Source organism: Triturus cristatus, chromosome 4_2, assembly GCF_964204655.1.
Source record: "Triturus cristatus chromosome 4_2, aTriCri1.1, whole genome shotgun sequence".
Lineage (NCBI taxonomy): Eukaryota > Metazoa > Chordata > Amphibia > Caudata > Salamandridae > Triturus > Triturus cristatus.
In genome coordinates this window covers 375,465,565-375,474,397 of record NC_140586.1, presented here as the reverse complement: position 1 = coordinate 375,474,397, position 8,833 = coordinate 375,465,565, and positions in this window count along the sequence as shown.

Here is an 8,833-nt window from a genome sequence, read left to right as displayed (position 1 = left end):
TTGCAAGGGATTCTGGGTAACAGACCATGGTGGGAGGCAGTCAAGTCACCCCATCCTGGATTCCCCTGGGTGTCTAGTTTTCAAAAATGTATAGGTTTGCTAGGTTTCCCTAGGTGCCGGCAGGGCTAGGGTTCAAAAACTACAGCTAGTCACTTTGCCAAAAAAGGGTCATTTTTCACTGCAAAATTGAGGTGTGACCACGTTGCGTTTTGCGCCATTTCCTGTCGCGGGCACTAGGCCGACCCGCACAAGTGAGGTACCATTTTTCTTGTAGGACTTTGGGGAACGCGGGGTGGGTGGAAATTTGTGGATCCACGCAGATTCCAGAACTTTCCATCCCAGAAATGTGGGGAAAATGTGTTTTTTTTGTCAATTTTTTACGTTTGCAAGGGATTCTGGGTAACAGACCATGGTGGGAGGCAGTCAAGTCACCCCATCCTGGATTCCCCTGGGTGTCTAGTTTTCAAAAATGTATAGGTTTGCTAGGTTTCCCTAGGTGCCGGCAGGGCTAGGGTTCAAAATCTACAGCTAGTCACTTTGCCAACAAAAGGGTCATTTTTCACTGCAAAACCACGTTGCGTTTTGCGCCGTTTCCTGTCGCGGGCACTAGGCCGACCCGCACAAGTGAGGTACCATTTTTCTCGTAGGACTTTGGGGAACGCGGGGTGGGTGGAAATTTGTGGATCCACGCAGATTCCAGAACTTTCCATCACAGAAATGTGGGGAAAATGTGTTTTTTTTGTCAATTTTTTACGTTTGCAAGGGATTCTGGGTAACAGACCATGGTGGGAGGCAGTCAAGTCACCCCATCCTGGATTCCCCTGGGTGTGTAGTTTTCAAAAATGTATAGGTTTGCTAGGTTTCCCTAGGTGCCGGCAGGGCTAGGGTTCAAAAACTACAGCTAGTCACTTTGCCAAAAAAGGGTCATTTTTCACTGCAAAATTGAGGTGTGACCACGTTGCGTTTTGCGCCATTTCCTGTCGCGGGCACTAGGCCGACCCGCACAAGTGAGGTACCATTTTTCTCGTAGGACTTTGGGGAACGCGGGGTGGGTGGAAATTTGTGGATCCACGCAGATTCCAGAACTTTCCATCCCAGAAATGTGGGGAAAATGTGTGTTTTTTGTCAATTTTTTACGTTTGCAAGGGATTCTGGGTAACAGACCATGGTGGGAGGCAGTCAAGTCACCCCATCCTGGCTTCCCCTGGGTGTCTAGTTTTCAAAAATGTATAGGTTTGCTAGGTTTCCCTAGGTGCCGGCAGGGCTAGGGTTCAAAATCTACAGCTAGTCACTTTGCCAAAAAAAGGGTCATTTTTCACTGCAAAACCACGTTGCGTTTTGCGCCGTTTCCTGTCGCGGGCACTATGCCGACCCGCACAAGTGAGGTACCATTTTTCTCGTAGGACTTTGGGGAACGCGGGGTGGGTGGAAAATTGTGGATCCACGCAGATTCCAGAACTTTCCATCCCAGAAATGTGGGGAAAATGTGTTTTTTTTGTCAATTTTTTACGTTTGCAAGGGATTCTGGGTAACAGACCATAGTGGGAGGCAGTCAAGTCACCCCATCCTGGATTCCCCTGGGTGTCTAGTTTTCAAAAATGTATAGGTTTGGTAGGTTTTCCTAGGTGCCGGCAGGGCTAGGGTTCAAAATCTACAGCTAGTCACTTTGCCAAAAAAAGGGTCATTTTTCACTGCAAAACCACGTTGCGTTTTGCGCCGTTTCCTGCCGCGGGCACTATGCCGACCCGCACAAGTGAGGTACCATTTTTCTCGTAGGACTTTGGGGAACGCGGGGTGGGTGGAAATTTGTGGATCCACGCAGATTCCAGAACTTTCCATCACAGAAATGTGGGGAAAATGTGTTTTTTTTGTCAATTTTTTATGTTTGCAAGGGATTCTGGGTAACAGACCATGGTGGGAGGCAGTCAAGTCACCCCATCCTGGATTCCCCTGGGTGTCTAGTTTTCAAAAATGTATAGGTTTGCTAGGTTTCTTTAGGTGCCGGCAGGGCTAGGGTTCAAAATCTACAGCTAGTCACTTTGCCAAAAAAAGGGTCATTTTTCACTGCAAAACCACGTTGCGTTTTGCGCCGTTTCCTGTCGCGGGCACTATGCCGACCCGCACAAGTGAGGTACCATTTTTCTTGTAGGACTTTGGGAAACGCGGGGTGGGTGGAAATTTGTGGATCCACGCAGATTCCAGAACTTTCCATCACAGAAATGTGGGGAAAATGTGTTTTTTTTGTCAATTTTTTACGTTTGCAAGGGATTCTGGGTAACAGACCATGGTGGGAGGCAGTCAAGTCACCCCATCCTGGATTCCCCTGGGTGTCTAGTTTTCAAAAATGTATAGGTTTGCTAGGTTTCCCTAGGTGCCGGCAGGGCTAGGGTTCAAAAACTACAGCTAGACTCTTCGCAAATAAAGTGTAAATTTTCAGTGTGAAAATGTGGTGCGTTCACCTTAGGTTTTGAGCCACTTCCTGTCGTGGGCACTATGCCTACCCACACAAGTGAGGTACCATTTTTATCGGGAGACTTAGGGTAGTTCAAATTTGTAAAGCAACTGTTATTACCTATTGATTTTTGATGCATTTCTCCCTTCCAAATGAAAGACATTGTGTAAAAAAAAAGTCATTTTGAAAAATGACCAATAATTGTCATGCAAATATGAGTATTCCCAATTTCGAAAATGTGCAAATATGCACTGTTTCTAAACTCTGTAATTTGTTCCCATTTCAGAAATACATAGGTGACTTTCATACCGATTTTTCCATGTATACATTTTCCCACAATAATTGCTATATACCCGGAACAAAAAAAAAAAACATTACAAAATGCTGCTCAGTTTTCTACTCTGGGTTCGTTGGGCTCTTGGTGAACCTACAAGTCCTATATGTCCCCACAACCAGGAAGGTCCACCGGATGTAACGGTACATTGCTTTCAAAGAGATGTCATAATTCGAAGAAGTTACAGGTGAAAACGTTGACTCAAAATGCTGCTTTTTTCAACAAATTTTTAATTTCTCCTATATTTACCTCTAAGTTTCTATAAAGAAACCTTGATGGATCTACACAAATGACCCCTTGCTGAATTCCGAATTTTGTCTACGTTTCAAAAATGTATAGCTTTCCAGGATCCATTATTGTTTTTGTACCCATTTCTACCGTTAACTGGAAGGAGGTTGAAAGCACAAAAAGTAGCAAAAATAGGGTATGTCCCAGAAAAATGCCAAAACTGTGTGAAAAATGTTGGTTTTCTGACAAAATTCTGTCATTCCCTAAAAGCTGGAGAAATGGTGATATCAGCCCCACAAACCCTTTTTTGATACCATTTGCAGAGAAAAACCCAAAAGCTTTCATTTGCAGCCCGTTTTTCCAATTTGTCACAAACAAAACAAAATTTTGCTGTATTTTGACTAATTTCTGGGAACCCTGTAGGAGAATCCACAAACCCTGGGTACCTTTAGAATCCCCAAGATGTTGGAAGAAAAGGACGCAAATTTGGCATGGATACCTAATGTGGTCAAAAAGTTACAGGGGCCTAAGCGCGCACTACCCCAAATAGCCCAAAAAAGGCTTAGCACAGGAGGGGAAAAGGCCTAGCAGCGAAGGGGTTAAAGCGGTTTCTGCTTTCAAAGTATAAGCCATTAAGATTATATAAGTGCTTTCACTAGATGTTCTAGTATGGAGTATTGGTGGTAAGAATTATATGGTTTGAGATTCTCAGAGCCTCGTTTTCCAGTCTTTTCAATGTGATCGCTGCTATTTTTGCCACAGCTGACTCCATTATCGTTTCTTCCTTTAAATTAGATTTTACTGCCTCCCATAGCATCCTTATTGAGACACTGAACCTCTGTTTTCACTCAGATATGTAGCCAGGAAGGAAAGTAAACATGTTTTGCCTATTGGTATTTTGTATCAAAGTGTGTTTATTCTCCAGGAACCAGATGGGGGTGAGTACAGTTGCATCATTGTTTAAGTTGACTATATAATGGTTCGAGCCACTATTAAGGTTAATGGAGGCCTCTAGAACTCTGTGAAATAGTTTGTTGAGATCAAAACCAATAGTTGATTTTTGAGCGTGTCTCTTAATTGGCTATCAGATCCTGCAGAAAGTCTCTGTCTCTGGAATGGTATTATTTAGGTCAGCATTCTGTGCACATTTCAGAAATACATAGGTTACATTCATACCCATTTTTTCTTAATAGATTTTACCTTTTGCAATTGCTGTATCTGTTGATACACAATGAAAACTCATTATAAGCTGCATCTCAGTTGTTGGCTCAAGGTTTTGCATGTTTTTGGAAAATCTGCAAACCCAATATATCTTTGTAAACAGAAGAGTCTGAGGAACGTAACAGTATATTGTATTTGTAAATTGGCCACGATGAAAAAATAATACCGGTGAACACGTCACCAATAGCTATTTATTCCTACTCACTTTCATTATAATTTTATTTGAGCAATTAGTTTCTTGGGAAAACCTTGAGGGATCTAAACAGATAATCTCTTGCTGAATTCAGAATTGTGTCTACTTTGATTAGAAATGTTTCATTTTCTGTGACCACGCATGGGTTGCACACCTGTACCACAAGCTGATAGCAAGTTTGAACCACAAAAATTTGGAAAAATTGACTATGGGCCAGATTACGACTCTGGTAGTCCTGGGACCGCTATCGCAAACTGGCACTCTGACTGCCTGCATAATTGGCGGTCAGACTGGCAAATTAAGAAGTGGGCGGTGAGACTGCCGCCAGACTGCACAAGACCGCCAGCACCGTCAGGATCTCTGGACCTGCGGCAGTGGGGAAAGCGGCGGTGCATGGAGGCGGTGCCAGCATCGATGCCACTATGGGGATTATGACCTTCCTTCCCGCTGACCTTTTCATGACGGGGACCCAGCCATGAAAAGGTGAGTGGAAAGGAAGGTAAGGGGCCCCAAACAGGGTCCAGGGCGATTCAGCCCAGTGGGAATAGTGGTTGGGGGCACATGTTGTGCCCCCTTGTGCCTGCACTGTCATGCGTGCACTGTGTGCCATGCACAACATGGTGCATGATAGCAGTGCCCTCAACGTAATCCAGGTGCTACAGTGCGTTGGTATTGCCTTCAGGCTGACTAATTCTGCTGAAGCATGCCGCCACCACAAGACTGCCACTGGTACACCACCAGTCCTGCGTTGAACTCGTGGTTCGGTGGTCAGGATGCCGCCAGCTTGGTAGCCTTCTCCCGTCCGCCACTGCTGTTGGCTGGCGATGTGCCCGCCAATATCGTAATCGGGTAATATGTCTAAGAAACATGTAAAAACTGTGGGAAAAAATAGTTGTTTTGCTACAACTGTGATTTTTCCTTGAAGCTGGGAATATGGTGAACCTAGCACAGCAAACTTTTCTTAGATGACATTTTTAGAAAAAAAACCTTATACTTTCTTGCAGAGCCCTTTTTTTCCCATTCCACGCCCTGGAAAAAAGCTTTATTTTAGGGGTTTTTTTCAGTTCCCTCCTGGACAATCTCCATAGCCTGGGTTGTTTTAAAAGCCGCAGGATGCTGGAAGAAAGGATACACATTTGTCATGGAAACCCTTTGTGGAAGAAAAGTATTGAAGGTTTATGCACAAGCTACCCCAAACACCCCAAAAAGTTTTTAACATCAGTTTGTGGGAGAAAAATGGTACCCAAAAATATAGGCACTTCAAATTTTCCTTACTTGATTCTCCTACAGTATACAGACAGTTTTAAACCACAATTTCATAAGGAAATGTGTCCCTGTGTTAAGGTACCTGCCCAAACATCAAGTAAGCAGAATAATACAATTCATTAGATTAAGGACCCCTTTCAATAACTGAGTTCTATATCAATGAAAAGTCAATCGGTTTTGTTTCAAGAATTCAAAATGAGCGATACAGAGTAAATGCCATGAATGCTCTCAGATGCAGAGTTATACAGGGCATGTAAACATTCAGAAAATATTCTAAGACTCAATGGGCATCAAAATTAGTAAATAATCGGGCAACACACCTAGTAGAACAGGAAAGTCTTCCTGCTCATCCCCAAAATCAGGAGTTTTTATTCACAATTCTCGCAAAGAAAATTAAAGTTTTTGCACATTCATCGTGGATGTAAGCAAGTGTATAATTTCTTCAGCAAATCAGAACACAAGGAAATAAATTCATTAATTTAGAAACTAAGCACTAGCTTATTTTCTTTAATAATTATTTACCTCCCTCTATGATAATATCATCCCCAGATGTTCATAAAAATATGAAACATTTAACAATAAGACTTTCTTCGGATGAATAGGTGCAGTGAAGAAAAGGAAAACATAGCTGCATGTAATAATGTGACATCCACACCATAGAAGATTCACAGTGAGTAAAATAATAAAAACTGTGAAAATAAACTGATATAACTTCATCCTAGGAAGACTGTGGGGGTGAATTTGTGCGGGGATGAAGCTCAAATAAGTGACAGTGATGACTTCCATTTTGTTTGAGATGGTGTTTTACACAGAAAAGTGGCCGAACTAAAAAACAATAATTAACACAATTTTAAACATCCTAGTAAGTTTGTTTCAAATGCATTTCTATCCATTCAATTAATTCATTCCATAAATGTACATTCATGTGTAAACATGCATATTATACATTGAAAATGATGCACAAAATTAAAAACTCAGAAAGTTTTCCAACAAGGGGGAGAAATCTCTAGCAGTCAAGTGGTTAATGGTGATTAAAAATGCATGGGAAAGAGAGACCAATATAAGATAAGGTATGAAATGGCCACGATTATACAAAGGAGCAAGTGAGAATAGGATTAGTATTGAATTTAGTAGAAACAAATGCACCATGTTCCTCTTTGAGGAGTGGCATAGAGGGAGGAGTTATAAGTGGGGGGTAACATGTTCTGGATGCAGGGTAACATTCACTCTAGCGGGAGAAGCAGCAGATTGCCTCATTATTTTATTAAGTAAGTTTACACCTAGACCACTTTTTAGTGTACATCAAAGGGATACTGAAATGTACCACACCTTTTTGGGTACTTTTTTTTAACAGCGCCACTTCACAAATTGCAGTACTAAAAGATCACTTGCCCATGCCTATATTGGCATGACAAAATGTATGGTCAAAACATGCATCTGTGAACACCGTAGCAATTTGCGTTGTGATAAGGCAACGACCAAAATGTCCACACATACATTGACAAAAGACATACGGTGCAGGACTTACAGTGGACCATAATTTAACAAATTCCCAATAAATAACAACTGTTCGATAAGGAGCAGTGCTGGGTCGTCCGTTTGTGAACACATACAAAGGGGTTAAATTATGGCATACCATGGAGCCATTTTGGCTGAACCAGCGGTTTCCTGGCGCTATCAGCTACAGACCAAAAGCTCACTGATGTCATTAAAAGCTGGGGTCACTTTGTTTGGGGGAGAATGAATATCCCTGGCACACTTACCACACAATAACACTATTTTGTAACAAGGAATATAATGGGACTTCTGTTACTCCGCTCTGGTGGTAACCCCCACCACACACACTCCCCTGTTTAATGGCAGTGACTGATCAAGTATACCATTACATTTATAAAAAAAATAGATAACCCCTCTTCCCTCCTTCAAGAACGGGCCAAGGACATGGTTAGCTGGTTTTTATCTTCCCTATTGACCACCTATGAAAGTACTGGGTTCGGTGGTCCTCGAATTCTTTGCAAGTTTGGGGAAGTTTTGAACAAAAAAAGTCATACTTCTCTTTACTAATGATGTCGAAGCCTTTTTGTGAACACTAAGATTATTTTAGCAAGATTCCTTGCCATCAGTAGGCTCAGACTGTAGCGTTTAGTTATTTTCCCAGAACACACTAAAAGTGGCCATTAACCAGCAGCCATCTTGGGAGTTTAGCTGTCTAGTTACCGTTACCACGAGGAAGCAAGCACGAGCCGACCTGACGTTTAACTGAGCGGTCTTGGCACTCCCACTCATCTTCGGAGCCATGGGCAGGCATAATGCGCTAAGCGAGTGGGCAGCTTTGATGAAGTAAGTACGGCATAGCCGCTCCCCCTTTGGAAACAAGCATTCCTCCTCAACAGAACGTTTTTTGGTAACCAATGTCATAACATAATTTTTTCTTATTTTTAGTGTGTGACTGCAAGCATCCCTCCCCTTCCATGCAGAGCTCATGGGGCCAAATTTAGGAAGTAATAAAGTAGGTTTTACAAACATGTAAGGTATTTTTACAATCTCATGTTTCTGTGTAAAAGTCTCGACCCTGAAGGTATATGGTTGGAAAAGATAATCGAATGCCTACAAACTAAGTATACTGATGGAGATGTATAAAAGGAGTGACTCTACAACGATGACTCCATAGAGTGTGTGATTTATGTTTGATGTTTTGTATTGTCTTGTTTGTATTACTCCAGAAGGGCACCACGACAATGCTAAATTATAGACTAATCTAACGCAAGAAAAATATATTATGTTGTTTCCACAGATTGGTGATGTGTCTTAAACTAGATAATATCATTGTTAAATTAATCCTTTTGTTATTATCTGTCCAGATTATATTGAAGCATAATACCAACTAGGTATTGTATCTCGCATAGTTTTTTACCTTGATAAGCCTTAAGGAGACCATCTGGCATTATTCAGGAGTGGTACTAGGGATCAAATAACCTGGTCCTGATGAAAAGCCATAGGGGTAAGGCTTGAAACATGTAGACCGGAAGTTACACATTCAGCACTCTGTGCATCTCCCTGAACTCCCCGCTTTTTAACAATACCAGCCACAGGATTCAATAAAGTTTAGGTTACAAGGGGCCAGATATTTTTTAATGTT